Source organism: Talpa europaea, assembly GCF_964194135.1.
Source record: "Talpa europaea genome assembly, chromosome: 1".
Lineage (NCBI taxonomy): Eukaryota > Metazoa > Chordata > Mammalia > Eulipotyphla > Talpidae > Talpa > Talpa europaea.
The window spans coordinates 99,578,403-99,592,814 of NC_140073.1; positions in this window are offsets into that span (position 1 = coordinate 99,578,403).

Genomic DNA, 14,412 nt, shown 5'->3' on the forward strand with positions numbered 1-14,412 from the left:
CAAACCTCCAGCCTATTAGAACTAGGAGAAATCTTAGTGGTAAATTCTGTTTGATAGATTCTTCCCATGTGAAAACCATCATAGTCTGCCCCTTTTCTAGAAACAAACAATTGACAGATAGGTTCTTGACAGATTTTGGGATTGTAATCCCTTGCCCACTCAAAGGCAAGGGCCATCCAGGGCTTATTAGGACCCACCAGTCTGTCCCTACTGCCATCTTCTTCCACAGGGAGTGGGCACCCCCAGCCATACCTGCAGGTTGTTATTTACTTCAGCTTCCTCCAGCTTGCTCTCCTTCCACCTGCCCCTTTTTAAGCTTAAATATGCATGTCTCCTTCCCCTCCAAGACAAAAGAAAACATCTTGGGATAGGTCAGAGGTAAAGATTCTTAATCCTGGCTATATATTAGACAACCAGCTGTCAACTTTATTTTATTTTTAAAGATTTATTTATTTATGCATACAAGAACTGGGGCCCAGGCTAGAGGTGCAGGAGGTGAGAAGATTCACCAGAGACAGCAAGGAGAACAGGCAGATTAACTGAAATACACTGCTGAGGGGAGCAGCAGGGGAGACAGGAGAGGTCTGCTGCAGCTTGTGGGTAGCTCCCTGGGCGGCCAGGGATCAAATTCCTGCTGCAGAGGCTGCAGATAGCTTCACAGTGCTGTGCTTAACCCCTGTGCCACCAGGGAGGCCCAGCTATCAGCTTTAAAAAGTAACACTCTTTGTTTAAAGATTTATTTATTTATACAAGAACCAGGGTACAAACCAGATGTCCGGTGTGGGGGGGGGTGAGAGGATTCACCAGAGACAGAGCGGGGAACAGAACAGGCAGACAGATGAAATACACTGCTGAGGGGAGCAGTGGGCGGCAGGAGAGGTCTGCTGCGCTATATGGGACCCTCTCCGGCCAGCCAGGATCAAACCGGCACTGCAGAGGCTATGGACAGCTTCACAGCGTGGCGCTCAACCGCCTGCGCCACAAGGGGAGGCCCTAAAAAGTAGCACTCTTTGGGCCGCTTTCTCAGAGATTGTTTTAATTATTCTGAACATAAGACTTTTAAAAAACCCCTAGAAGATTCTAATAGACACTTAGGATTGAAAACCCAAGTTCGGGTAGTTGTTTGGTGTAACAGTACAAGTAGTACACCTGTCTCAAAGAAAATGGAGGCTGTAAAATTTGAACTGGAAATGGGTATTTTTAAATAATACCTTTGCCACTTAAGACCTGTTGTGCAACCATCCCAGGCTGGGTAGGTTCACCACTGGTTCTAACAGTTTAAAAGTGAATTTTGGAGCCTTTGGTATCATCTTCACAGGTTTTACTAGTCAGCAGGGGAAACAAGCCAGCAGGGAGACAGCAACTTAAGCCTCCATCCCCCAGGGTGATGCTGCCCTTTTTATTCCCTCTCTCCCAGGCACAGGTGTGTACACTTGGCACATGCGCACACACCCATGCTCCAGTTGTCCACAATCAGGCACGCATGCCCCGACCTACTCACCCTCTGCATAAACATGATCAAGGCCAAACGTGATAGCCACAGGGGCCAGTGGTGCAAAATGCCTGATTAATTCATTTACCCTGCAAGTCCCAAACACAAGTCCCCACAGAGTTCTCCTTCCTGTCTTTGTCCTTTTTTAAGCCTGTTTTCAGTTCCACACCAGCATTCAAAATGAAGCAAAACAACAAGAGCTTTTGTTTCTTTGCTTTAGGATTTCTGTGGTATTGTTGCCCACTCTGTCATGGCAGTCAAGTGTGACTTGAGCCTCCCCATGAACTCTGACACTCAGGTTGTGACGGAGTGACCTTGCTCACATCGTTTAACCTCTGGGGTTCATCTTCCAGTGGAGCTGAGTTCAGAGCTCCAGAGCCCTGTGCGACTAGAGGACTCCAGCTGTCATGTGGGCTCACATGCTGGTTCCACGGACGACACATACAGTGGTCTTTGTTTTGTGGTCTGGGGAGGTGCAGTGTTAAGTTTTTAGGAGGGTGCTTGAAAGAAAAAAGTTTCCTTTTTGATGAATACTCAGTTCCATTGGATAAACAGCTTTGAAGTCTGTCAGTTCATCCTTGAAAGAGAATAATTGCCAGGAGGAAAACCCTAATAATTCTTCTCCAAGCATTTTAAGTTCTTTATTTTAAGAGCCAAATGGAAATTAGATCTGGAAATAAAAAGCTAGTGATGGACAACTGAAGGTCAACATTCAACTTAGCCTCTAGACTCCCATGTATTAGGCTCCATACAAATTTCTCCAATAAGTGTTTTGTCTTTTTTTTTTTTTGGAGGGGGGTATGTTCTACAAGAATATTTTGTGACATAATGCTTGTTTTTCAGAACTTTCTTGGCCTAAAATTTTGGATGGTGCATTGAAACCAAAAACGTTTAAAATTTCCAATTTTAATCTAAAACTGACTCTGAAGGACAAAACATGAAAACTCAAGGCGTTGTTTCTGACTCTCTTGTTGGGTGCTGTAACTGGAGTTATAAGTAACTTAAACACCACTCAGAGTTCCTCTGGTCTCGTTGACCTCCCTTTTTCCTTTCTGTAATTACTGAATATGGCCCTTAAAACCCATGTAGTACCAAAATACAGAGTCTAAACACTGTGATCTCATCACCACAAAAACAGGCTGTAGGGACAGCCCTTCTTCTGGCAGGAAGCTGGCTCCCCTTGGGACCACTGTAACTCTGTAATTTACGGTGGTGCCTTGGTAGTTTTCAACTCAGAAAGGACTTTCCCCCCTGCCCTTACAAAAGCAGTGTAAGGAATAGGTTGCTGGAGGCAGGGAGGAGGCTGTGTGTACACAGGCTATTACAGATCTCCTTCTAAGGGTGCACTCATGTTGTGGGTCCCCCGGGCAGAAGGTCTGTCTGACAGGACATGCGGTGGGCCGTGATGGATACTCTTTTGTACTTGTCTGTTGTTGGGGTTGGGATAGAGGACAAGCCTGCTTTTTCTGTTGAGTTGAGCTTTATGGAGGGAGCTTGGCTGAAGCACTTGTAACAGCTGTGAAATGGATTCTCTCCCTGGTGCCAGAGGCCTCTGTAAAGAGGCAGGTGATCCCTTTTATAAGTGAATAATAAGAGAAGGCCTCAGATATTTGAGCTACTGTTCACCAGGTGGTGCTGTCCTGCAGTGAATGCTTCAATACTACCAGGGAGGTTGGCAGCCTGGGGAAGGTAAAACCTGGGGTGCTCAGAGCCTTGGCAGCATTTGGGGGGGTTGCTGCTGACGTGAGATGAGGAAACATGTTACATGGGTCCATGTAAGATCATGTAGGTTTCTTCTTCATATTGTGTCTGAATGAGCTTTTACAGTCTCTAAAGTGGGGGGAAGGTTAAACCGGTCCCCTCTGCCTCCGTCCCTGCTTTCCTCCCAGAGAACAGCTCCTGTGCTCCGTTCTCATCTTTGAAGTCCTGGTGGGTGAGGGGAGCGTGTCTTCTAGAGCTCCTCATTAAACAGAACTTAAAGGGGAGAAGAGGCCTCCACCCAGCCTTTGCATGCACAAACCCATTATATGCCCGTGCCCTGCCAACCAAGGTGGTTTTGTTGGCCCAAACGTGACTCCACATGATTCCGTCCTTTTTGGCAGTGAAGCCAGCAGCATTGCTGTGAGGGGACTGATTTGGGCGAGAGCCTGGTTTTCGGTGTGTTTGAGCAGGGATAGCACTCATGAAAAAAAGAACATTTTCCAGGATTGGCATAGCAGTAAAAAGAGTATTTCCCAGGGAAGTGAACTCTGAGTCAGTCATGGGAAAACTTTGGTTGGAATCCTTCAGTCAACAAAGATGCATGAAGCATCTGCCTCTACTTGTGATAAGAGCAGAAGGGGTGCAGGGGGGCGGCAGGTAAGAACAGCCCTTGAGAAACTGGGAGGAGGGGAGTCGAGGCAGAAGGAGGAGGCAAGTGCTAGGAGAGCGCAGGCACCAGCAGGTGCTCCGAGTGCAGCGGAAGGAGGGTGAGAGCCCGTGGGGGCGGGGCGGGCAGGTGATATTTGAGCTGTGCGTGCAGGATGACTAATTTCCAGAGTGGGAGAGAGGTGTTTCAGGATGCGGGAGCAAAGGTGTGAAATTGGGCGGTGTGTTCAGAAATGGTGAGCTGTGCAGAGAGCTGGGACCTGGAGGACTGAGGCAGGAAATTCAGAACGAGGTGCCCTTGAAGACTCCAGCACCCTACAGGCTTTACCGAGGTTCAGGACTTGCTGTCTCAAACTTTTGAAACATTTCATTGGGTATTGAGCTCTGCAAACCTATTAGCAACAATTAAAGAGAAAATCTAAGCAGAGGTAATCAGACACTTCCTGAACCTTGCTCAAGACTAGAGCTTTCAGCAAATGTCCCTGGTAAGCTGGGACAGAGGGAAGCAGAAGGGGTTAGGTCGCTTGGGTTTACTGACGGTCACTCTGCTTTTCTCTGGGTAAAGAGTGTGTGTGTGCCAAAGCCTGTTTCTTTGGCTTTGCTGGGATTTTCATGGTGGTCATAGCTGGCCTTATAAACTCTGTGCTTGGCTCATAGGTTGAGTGCTGAGCATGTTTTCTTTTTTCCAGGTTTCATTCCAGCTTTCTGTGGTCAGCTTCTCCGGAGGAACTTTCCAGGTGCCTCCTGAGACAGCTTCTCACTGTTACAAGCAAGTGGAGTCTGGGGTGAGGCCAGGTGAGTGGGCCGTGGTGAAATCTAGGGAGAATCCATACTCTGATGGGCCAAGTTTTCCAAGATGTTATTTTCTGAAAATTTTGAGGGCCTTGGAAGTGGGTTTTTGGTCAAATGATTTAATGGTTGTTTTTTCCCTAAAATCACTCTTTAAAAGGGTGCTTTAATATAATAACTGTCAAAAATTTAGATACTTGGGATTTTTCTCAAAACTTCTCTAATTTTTTCTACCCATTTCAGAGAGTTTTTTCCACAGAAAACTGAGTACATGTTGAACCAGTAGTTTCAAAGCTTCACTGTCGGTTTTTACTTAAATGTATAACTGATAACTGGCCGTCTGTTCTTTATCATTGTCATTTTCCTGTTTCCTGTCCCCCTTGAAAGTCTTGGTAAAGTTTAATTACAAACCTTCTTTAGCTACTAGGAGACAAGTAAGGGAATGTTTCCAACCTACCTTACCTGACTTTTTCCTGGGTTGACTTTTCAGGGTCACACCGAGTCCAGCTGGCTTTGGTTTTCTCTCCCTTCTGCCTTGTTAACTTATTTTGAGCTGCATGGTTCCCCTCTCCCAGCTTTCTAGGAGGATTTTCTAGGTGTGAGGCTTTAGGTATTTTAGGAAAGTTGTTAAACTCTTACACTATGGTTTTCCTGTATCGCAGTCTTAGGTATACGTTGTACAACAAAACACCTACTTCAGGGAGTTTGGTTGAGGCTAGAGGCTCCTGATGGATAACATTTTTGTTTCATTTTTTTATTTGCATTTTCTACCTCAAACGGGTAACTTGTAGTAGGACTCAAATGTGATCTTTTTAAGAAGAGCGGGAATTATCTGGGAACGAGCCTCCAATCTGCTCTAACTGAGCACAGCCTGGATTACTCTGTTTATGCTTAGATGCTCACAGCTGAAGCAGTGACTCAGAAGCCCCAGGAGTTCTGAGCAGATTGGTTGAGTGGGGCTTCGGGGACTCTGCCCTGGATCTCTCCTCTCTGGTGCGTGTTCCCCCATAGGGGATGGGGGGGGTCAAGGTTAAAGCTACTTCCAAACCTCTGTGAATTCTTGAAAGGTCCATGTGACATGCACGTGCCATCTGGCCTGTGTGGCTTGCTAGCAGGATTTCATAGTTTGCACTCTCACCCGTCTTGCTCATCCATGAAGAACAGAGTGGCCACATTGCTTCCCCAAAACTTTGGGAGCTTTTCCAAGGGCAGAGTTTAACAGGAGCACAACAGAGGATTGCACACCAGAATCTCCCATGAAGCTTTTAAAATTGGGATACTGGGGCTTACCCTAAGTGTGTCAAACTGGATTTCAGGGATGGGGAGTGTAAAGGCCAGGAACTGGCCACAGTGCAGGTTTTCTGATCCCATGCAGACCAGGTAAAGGAGGAGTCAGAGTCCTCAGTAGTTTTGCAGGTTTTTTATTTGGGGTTCACCAGGCATATGGCAGGCAGGGGTGCTGGCTCGGGGCTGGGAGGCCTGCCAAGCAAGTCTTCACTCTATCTGGGCTCTCTGGCGTTCGTTCTGCTTCTCGGCTTCTTTCGACTTCTGCTTCGGCTTGTACTGCTGCTGCTACTGGTGTCCTCGTGACGCCGCCCTTAAAAGCACAGTCTTAGCTCAGCTGAATCCCATCTACCTATGCCCACACCCTATTCCAGGTGCCCGCCATCAGGCATGCATTCAGGACAAGGATCCATCATCTATCCTGATGGTGGAAGAGCAGAAAAGCCTGACATTTTCTTTACCCTACAGGGAGGGAGTCCCTACTGTGTATATGTTTTGAAAACCCCTCAGGAGACAATGGTATGTAACTTCTTGAAAAATATTTGTGTGTGGAGTAGACTTAAAAACAAAAAACTCTTTCTTAGTCTGAGCAGATGTTTGGGGGAATTATTTTTGAAGTCTACTAACGAGTTTAACCAGTTTATACTGCCAAGTGAAACATTCCCTTGTGCCATAATTTGCATCATAGAACGATTTTATAACTTAAAGTTGCCTGGGACAACACTATCTATGGTTTTAAGTGCACAAGGGAGTAGGAAAGTGACATTGAAGAACAATTTACTAAGCTTTAGGAAAGTTGAGGCTACTTTAGAAATCCAGTTGGGAATCTGAAATGGAGTTTTACCTAAGTATGCAGAGATTTGCATATTGAAACTGAAGCCTTTTGACCTGTGGTAACACATTTCTCAAAGTTACTTGGAAAAATAGCAGTTTAAGTGTATTGTCCACAGAGATTCACTGAATGGGAAATTTATTAAGTCATACATTTTTTTCTCCTTTTTTGTGTGTGACAGAATTTGCTAATATCTTTTCATCTTCCCCAGACCAACTTTAGCAAGTAGATAGGAGTTTAGTATCATAGATCATGTTGAATAGATTTTGTGGTTTGTGACTGTGTCCCTTTAAAAATTCCCTGTCTAGAAAGAAAACCTTGCAACAGTCATTACTTGATGTTTTCATAGCTCTATGAGTTTCATGGAGAATTTCTATTTTGAAACCAAGGAATCTTGCTATCTAGGAGGGACCTTCCAGATGACCTGTCATCTGGCTTCCATCACCTCAGTGCCACAGAAACTGCTCTTTGTAATGTCACAAGTGGCCTCTGATAGGACTCTCAGCACTTGATACTTCTGACTGCTCCTCATTTAGAACTCTCCCTGGGTTCCTTTGCTGTTTTCCTTTTTCTGTCGTCCTGGGTCTTGCTGTGTCTGCCCATACATGTTCATATTCTCTAGGTTGTCATCTTTGCTGGTTTTCTTTTAGGGGGCTCAGCCTCTATGAAGGACCTCAGTACTTCATGGATTTATCCACCACCCACAAATTAATGATCCCCTAGTTCACTCTCATCTCAAACAATCTTTTGGACATTTCTACTTGGATGAGTCATAAGTTCTTTTAACTCAGGATATCCAAACTGAACTCATTTCCCCACTAATGATTTCCTGTTTCCTGTAACCCCAACCCCCATCCAATTCCAAAAAGCCCCTCACCCCTGTGCTTTCTCACTGGTCATTGGCAATATTCACACCAGAAATGTGTGACTCATCTTCACCCTGCCTCCACTTGGTCTGTATTTTAATTGACAATTCTTATCATTTAGATATCCTACATAAAAAAGGAAAAGGCTATTCCACTGACATTTAATTATTATAGGCTTGAAAGTTGTAGTTGGGCATGTGTTAACAGATAAAACATGAGATAGTCACAGATGTTTATGTAACACATTCCATGGTAGACATGGGATCTTGTATAATTTTTAAATTTCACAACCATTCTGTGGTATCTCATCTCTGTTACAAGTAAGGAATCTAAGGCTCAGAGAGATTAAGTTACAGACCCAGGGTCCCAGGCAAGTGAAACATGGTGGATTCGGATTTGGGGATTTTAAATTTAGGGTTTGATCTGCCTGACGCCAGCCCTTCATGATGTCACTGCCATATTTTGTTTCCATAGTGCTGCATTAGTTTTCTGGTGAGTAGCTGACTTTGTTGGGGGCAGAAACTGGCTCTTATTCATATTAGTGTCTGTTATAACAAAGTTGACTCTTGATCAACTTGGTGATTAGGGGTTACAAATAGCACATATCCCCCTCCTACCCCTGTCAAAAGTTTGCATATGACATGGTTGGACCTCAGAATCTGAGGTTCTGCAACTACAGATTGAAATAACTGACATCCATAGCTGGTTGAATCTGTGAATAGGAAACCCTAGATTAAAAAATATCCATGTGTGAGTAGACCCAACCAGTTCAAACCTGTGTTGTTCCAGGATCAACTGCATATATTTTTAACAGGTGCTGAAGACAAGATTTGTGGTGGGAAATCCATGGTCCTTATCTTCTGTGGCTTTATCTCGGTTCACCCCCTAGCTCTTCCCTTTGCTGTGTATTAACTGCATGGCTTGAGTTTGGGAGGATGAAGCCATGCTATTTATCCTCAGAGGGTCAGATGGAACACATGAGGGAAAGTGCATGAAAACTTGGGGGCATTTTAAAGACATTTTATTTAGTTGTGAAAGTCGATAATTGGCTGACTCAGATGAGTCTCTCTTCTTTGTTTATAAATGACAGCATGAAGATGTGAACTCTTCTGGATCCCTGATGATCATGATGGTTGAATTATTTATGTGCCTGCAATAATAAAGGCAGAAAAGGCTCTTTTAAGTAAAGATTTGATTAATATAGTCCATATAGTTCTGGTTTTTAAGTTAAGATAGTATGTATAGATCTAATTCTGGAATACAGGGATGGGATCTGTACAACTCAGATTGTACATATTTAGGTGTAGGCAGATGAATTAAAGTTTACTGAAATTTGCTCTATTCTTTTAAAGTAGTCTTGGGAGGAAGGATTTGAATGTTTTGTGTTATAACAAAGCTGACTGTAAATCATGGCACAGATGGTTCTGCATTGTTTCCTCACAGGTCTCTCTGCCCTGTGATGAGATAGAAATGCTTTTAAATTTTCCTGCCTAGTTTTTCTATCATATTTTGGCAACTAAAGCTTGTCCAAGGAAAGGTTTCTTTTTAAATATAGGCAACCTATATTTAAAATTTTTCATTGTGGATTTTAGGAACCATTTAGCTTTTCTAAGTTCCAGGTGTGTGTTTTAAAGAATAGCCCTGCAAATTTGGGATAAAAGCATGTATTTTGCAAGGTTTTAACTGCAGTGTGACAAAAATAATGTATATAAAGCATTGTAACTGGTCCTTGGTAAGGGGTAGCTGTCCAAACTTAGTTATTATAGACTTGCATTTTTAGATCTAAAAAGGCCTAAACTGGTTCATGAAGAGAAGATTCAGGAAGAATTCATGTCAGTGAGATAGAAATGGAGAGAACCAGAGTTGAAAGCAGTGGTTCGTAGGAGTGTGGACCCTGAGGTGTGGCATTTCATTAATTGGGAGCCATTAAAATGGATCTCTTCATCCCAGCCCTAAAAATATGACTCTGGGATGAAGAAATTTGATATATCAAGCCCCTACAGGCGATTCTGGTGCTCTTTGACTTTAAGTTAGAAAGATCATGGAGAGAGATGGAGACAGGAGAATTAGTAACTCGGTTAGCTGTTTATCAGACAAGGAAGATTGACTTGAGGATGTCAAGGCCTTGTCTGCTGTCCTGATAGGGTGTTATGCTGATCAAGAGGAACCTGGAATACAGGCTGGTGAGTGGGCTTTGGAGGGTGGGGGGGAGGAAGATGAGTTTAGATTTGGGCATGTTTCATTCATTGCCAGGGTTGATGTCAGCAAGTTGGAAACAAAGCAACTGCAGTTCAGGTAAAACAACTGGAAGGGAACCCGTATATGAGTCATTTGCATGGATGTGGCAGTTGAAGCGAGCACTCAGATTTTTCCAAGGAAAATGGCTCCAGAAAAAGTCAAGATGGTATGAAATTGAATGTTGGGAAATGACATCTAGTGTCTGTTTATGGCTATGTTTCATAGATTTAGGCATCCATCACGATATAGTTTTAAGTATAACCAAAATTATTACAATGAGGATGGGGCTTTTGCTGTTATGCTGTCATCCTGAGACCCTGCGCTGGGCAATAGGGGCTGGTTTTGCACGTTATTTCATCTTGAGATCCAAGACTTGGGGTGCCAAAGGCAAGGTTCTAGTGTTCTTTTTTCCAATGGAGGACGTGGAATATGGTGTTATCAGTAAAGGTGTGATCTTGGGGCAGGCTGCTGAGTTTCTCTGTTTTAATTTCTTCATCCGTCAAGGAGGATAATTACAGCTTCTATATCTCTCTTGTGAGAACGAAACAAGATAGTTCACAGTGGAAACTGTGTGGCTTTGGCAGGGTGCATTGTGCTCCACCTCTGCTTCTGTTTGATGGCAGTTTGTTGAATTGTAGACTGAAGGTCTTCTGTTTGTAACAGATTTACTGTATTGATAAGAGGAGATTAAAAAGTCGGAAGTCTCAGTTGGACATGGGTAACTTTGGGGTTTTCAGTTAGTTGTCATTGAAATATGGGCCTAATTAGGTTTGTGAGAAAGCAGAAGGGACTTGGTTTGTGAAGTTTGGCTGCATAAAAACAAGAACCAGATACTTAAAAAATTATTTTATATCCAGCTTTATTGCAGATGCACATATTTTGCTGTAACAGAAAGATGTTTCCCTGAGACTATGAAAACTTAGTACATCTGTGCAACATCTTCATTATGACTGGAATAATTCCACATCTACTGTCTCTAATTCAAAGTCTTTCAAGAAACACGTGTTCCTGTTTTCCACTGATTCTAATGGGGCAATTTTTCCTTAAAGGAAGCATTTAGACCACACACTTATATTTAGAAAATAGCTCTAAGTAGGCTACAAACCTTCCCAGTTTGGAGACCTTGGCTTCTGAAGTTCTTTTTTCCTCCTCGCCCCTACCAAGAAAAGTGACCTGTGTGTGGGTGTGTGTATGGAGGGGGTGTGTGGGGTGTGTGTGTGTGTGTATGTGTGTGTGTCGGGGGTGTTTCCAGGCCACTTTGTAACGTGGATTTTGTTCCATTGGCCTGAGATATTTCACACTGTCTGTTTATGTTAAGTGGTGACAAAATCATGAGCAAAGATTTCACTACAGAGTTAACTAAGGCTTTAATAGAAACTTTGTGTTTTAGAGGAAAAAATATTACATGTTCATATACGTAGCATGTCACATAAATTCAAGTGTAAAGCTTGAACTCCATCGTTCAAGCTTAAGTTGTTAGGGGACTCCTAAAAATAACATTTGTAATCTCTACTTATAGGCTTTCAAAAAATTAACCCAAGTGATTTTTACTTCCAGTTTGGATTTGAATATGCAGCTTCCAAATTAGTTTGGAGCTACCACCCCAGTGCTTCTAGAACTACATAGGACTTGAATCTTTCTGGGAAATTTGGCTTCTTCCACAGCTGAAACAGTGAACCAGAGTTAGGTAATTTTATTAGTCTAGAAAAAGCATTACACTCCTGCAGCTGTTGTTGTAGAACCTTACCATGAAAACAAAAACCGTCTCAGTTACTCAGAATCCATGAGAAATTGGCAGTGGCCCAATGTAAATCCATGTATTTTCAACTGAATTATGTTTATCTTCATACGGGTATCCCTGATTTAGGGCACAGCTGGGGCATGGCCTGACTATTTGAGACAGTGGAGCCGGAGCGGACAAACTGGGTTCCGTTCTCTCTAGGAAGTCTGATCCAGCTCATCAGAAGACGATGCTTGCTGGCCCTTAAGCACTTTTAGTAAGGGTGCTAGGAGAACATCTAAGAAAACAACAAAACCAATAAAAAGCACGGTGGTTCCATATACTGAAGTGGCTTTTATTCCCCCTTTGGGCTTACACTGTATGCTTCTACAGGTCTTTCTTCTGCAATGCCAGCCTAGTTATTGAGGGTGAGTTAGTAATTTAGTGGTGATAGACTTTCTTGTTAAGTAAGACTTTTATAGACTACTCTGAAAAGTAATCATGGGACTTGGCACTTAATGGCCAGGAACGTGCATATGTGGATTACCCAATCCTTCTAATGCATGCCAATCAGTGAACTACTGTTTAACTTTTTAAACTTCAGTGGTTCTGTGAGATAAAACTGAGCTACTGTTTCTCTAGAAGCACCTGCGCTATTACAGAGCTCTTGGCAAGTCGGAATAGTTGTTTCGTTGAGTCTGACTCTGATTCTCTAGGCCAGGGTTCCTGAACCTTGCTTGAGTTATTAGATGGACTTCAGGGTTTATGAACTTGGATGGTTAGCAGGGGAAAAAAAAACTTTTTTTCCTTCCACTAACCTCTAACCAAATGTGGCCTTTGCTCCTGTCATGGAAGTGGGCAGACAGCCAACATTATCAGTTGCATCTGTGGCTTTGGCACATAGCAGTTAAGTTTTTGAATCTTTCTGCCCATCGCTGCTTAAACTACAGTAGCTATGAGGCCTGTTGCTGTGTCTTGTTATTTATGCATTAAGAAGCACATACTATTACCGCAGTTTTACTTTTTATATATATTGATGTCTGTTTCTGTGTAATTAATTTTCTTTGTAATAATATTTTCTATGTTAAAATCATTCAAAAATGCTCTATTAGTAGGTGTACATTACTGAAGCTGTCCATCATACCCATAGGTGCCTTGGATGGCACCCCAGCTTTGTTCTCATCTTGCTTTGAGACCATTTTGAAAAAATCTTAATGTATATGGCTTTTGTCATGAATTGTCTTTGGCTTTTATCATCTGGACCTCTGGTATTCCCCATTTGGGTGCTGTTGGGGTCAATTAAAAAGTGAAGCCATTGCCCATTCCCATGTGACCTTTCTCATAGCTTCCGTGGCAGTCCCCATTAAGACTGCTTACTGCAGACAAATGTTTATGCCCCAGAATGGTGTCCCTTAAACATTTCAAATAAGAGCTCAGTGATACATGTGTTTATGGTATTTGCTTTAGTTGTGGGAAGAGATGATGCGGTGCGCCTTGTGTGTATTTGATTCAGTTCTCCACTGCATCATCAGTGTTGGCATGCCCTAATTTTAGAATTTGATGTCCAAAGTTGAACTGTAAAACTGTCAGGAGAAAGCAAGCTTAGGCACCATTCCTTACACCGTCCAGTCACCTTTTAACAAACTCCATGCAATTTATTCAGTGAACAAAGGGTTGGTTTTTTGAGCTCCTCTTGAATAACAATTTCTAACTTCTTGGTAAGTGTTAGGAATAGAGGAAGCAATGATCATGTGTCACAATTCTGTGATGCAGAATTGGCATGTGGCCCAATTTTGGGATTCTCCCCCATGAAACCATGAAGTGAACCACTTGTTCATTTTAGCATGTATTTCGTTGTTTGATTCCTCCAGGTCACAGGCACTGACAGCACTGTGGTTGGAAATAAATTATAAGTACGATAGGTGTTTCTTAATAGAGGTTGGTTCTCTTTTTCAGCATGGATTTGAGGCATGGAATACTGCTGGAGGGATGAGGGGCGGGAGAGAGATCAATATCAAAGATAATTTTTCTATTTGACAATTTTGTCTTTCTGATCACCTCCCAGTCCCTGGAGCTAGTGACACTCTATTTTACTTATTTTTTTAAGATTTATTTATTTATGCATACAAGAGCTGGGGTACAGGCCAGAGGTGTGGTAGGTGAGAGGATTCACCGGAGACAGAGTGGGGAACAGAACAGGCAGATTGACCAAAGTACACTGCTGAGGGGAGCAGCAGACAAGTCAGGAGAGGTCTGCTGTACCATGTGGGTAGCTGCCTGGCCAACCTGGGGATCGAACTCATGCTGCAGTGGCTGCAGACACCTTCATAGGTTGCGTCTTAACTCCTTGTACCATCAGGGAGGGCCCTCATTTTTATTTTAAAAAGAAGACAAAGGTAGTGATTGTATTGTATGTGTAAGGTATTGAATTAATCAGGCTTTTTGCACCACTTGCTTCTGTGGCTATCACTTGTGGCCTTGGTTGTGCTAATGTGAAAGTCTCTGGGAGCATAGGTGCAAGGCGCACACACCTGATTGTGGAACACCTGGAGTATGGGTATGTGAGCATGCGTAAGCGCACACCTGAGCTTAGGAATCAAGGAATATAAGGGCGGCGTCACTCACGTGGACAGCTGAGAGAGGATGCCTTTGAGAGGGTGAGTGACTGCAGGAGAGATGAGGCCACTGCGCGAAAGAACGCCAAAGAGAGCCCAGGAAAAGAGGGTAAAGATTTGCTTGGGGTTTGGGGATTTGGCTGCTGGCAACCTTTGGTACCCCCTGTCTGCCCTGCACCTAGTTGCCCTACCACATATGGTCAGGCCCT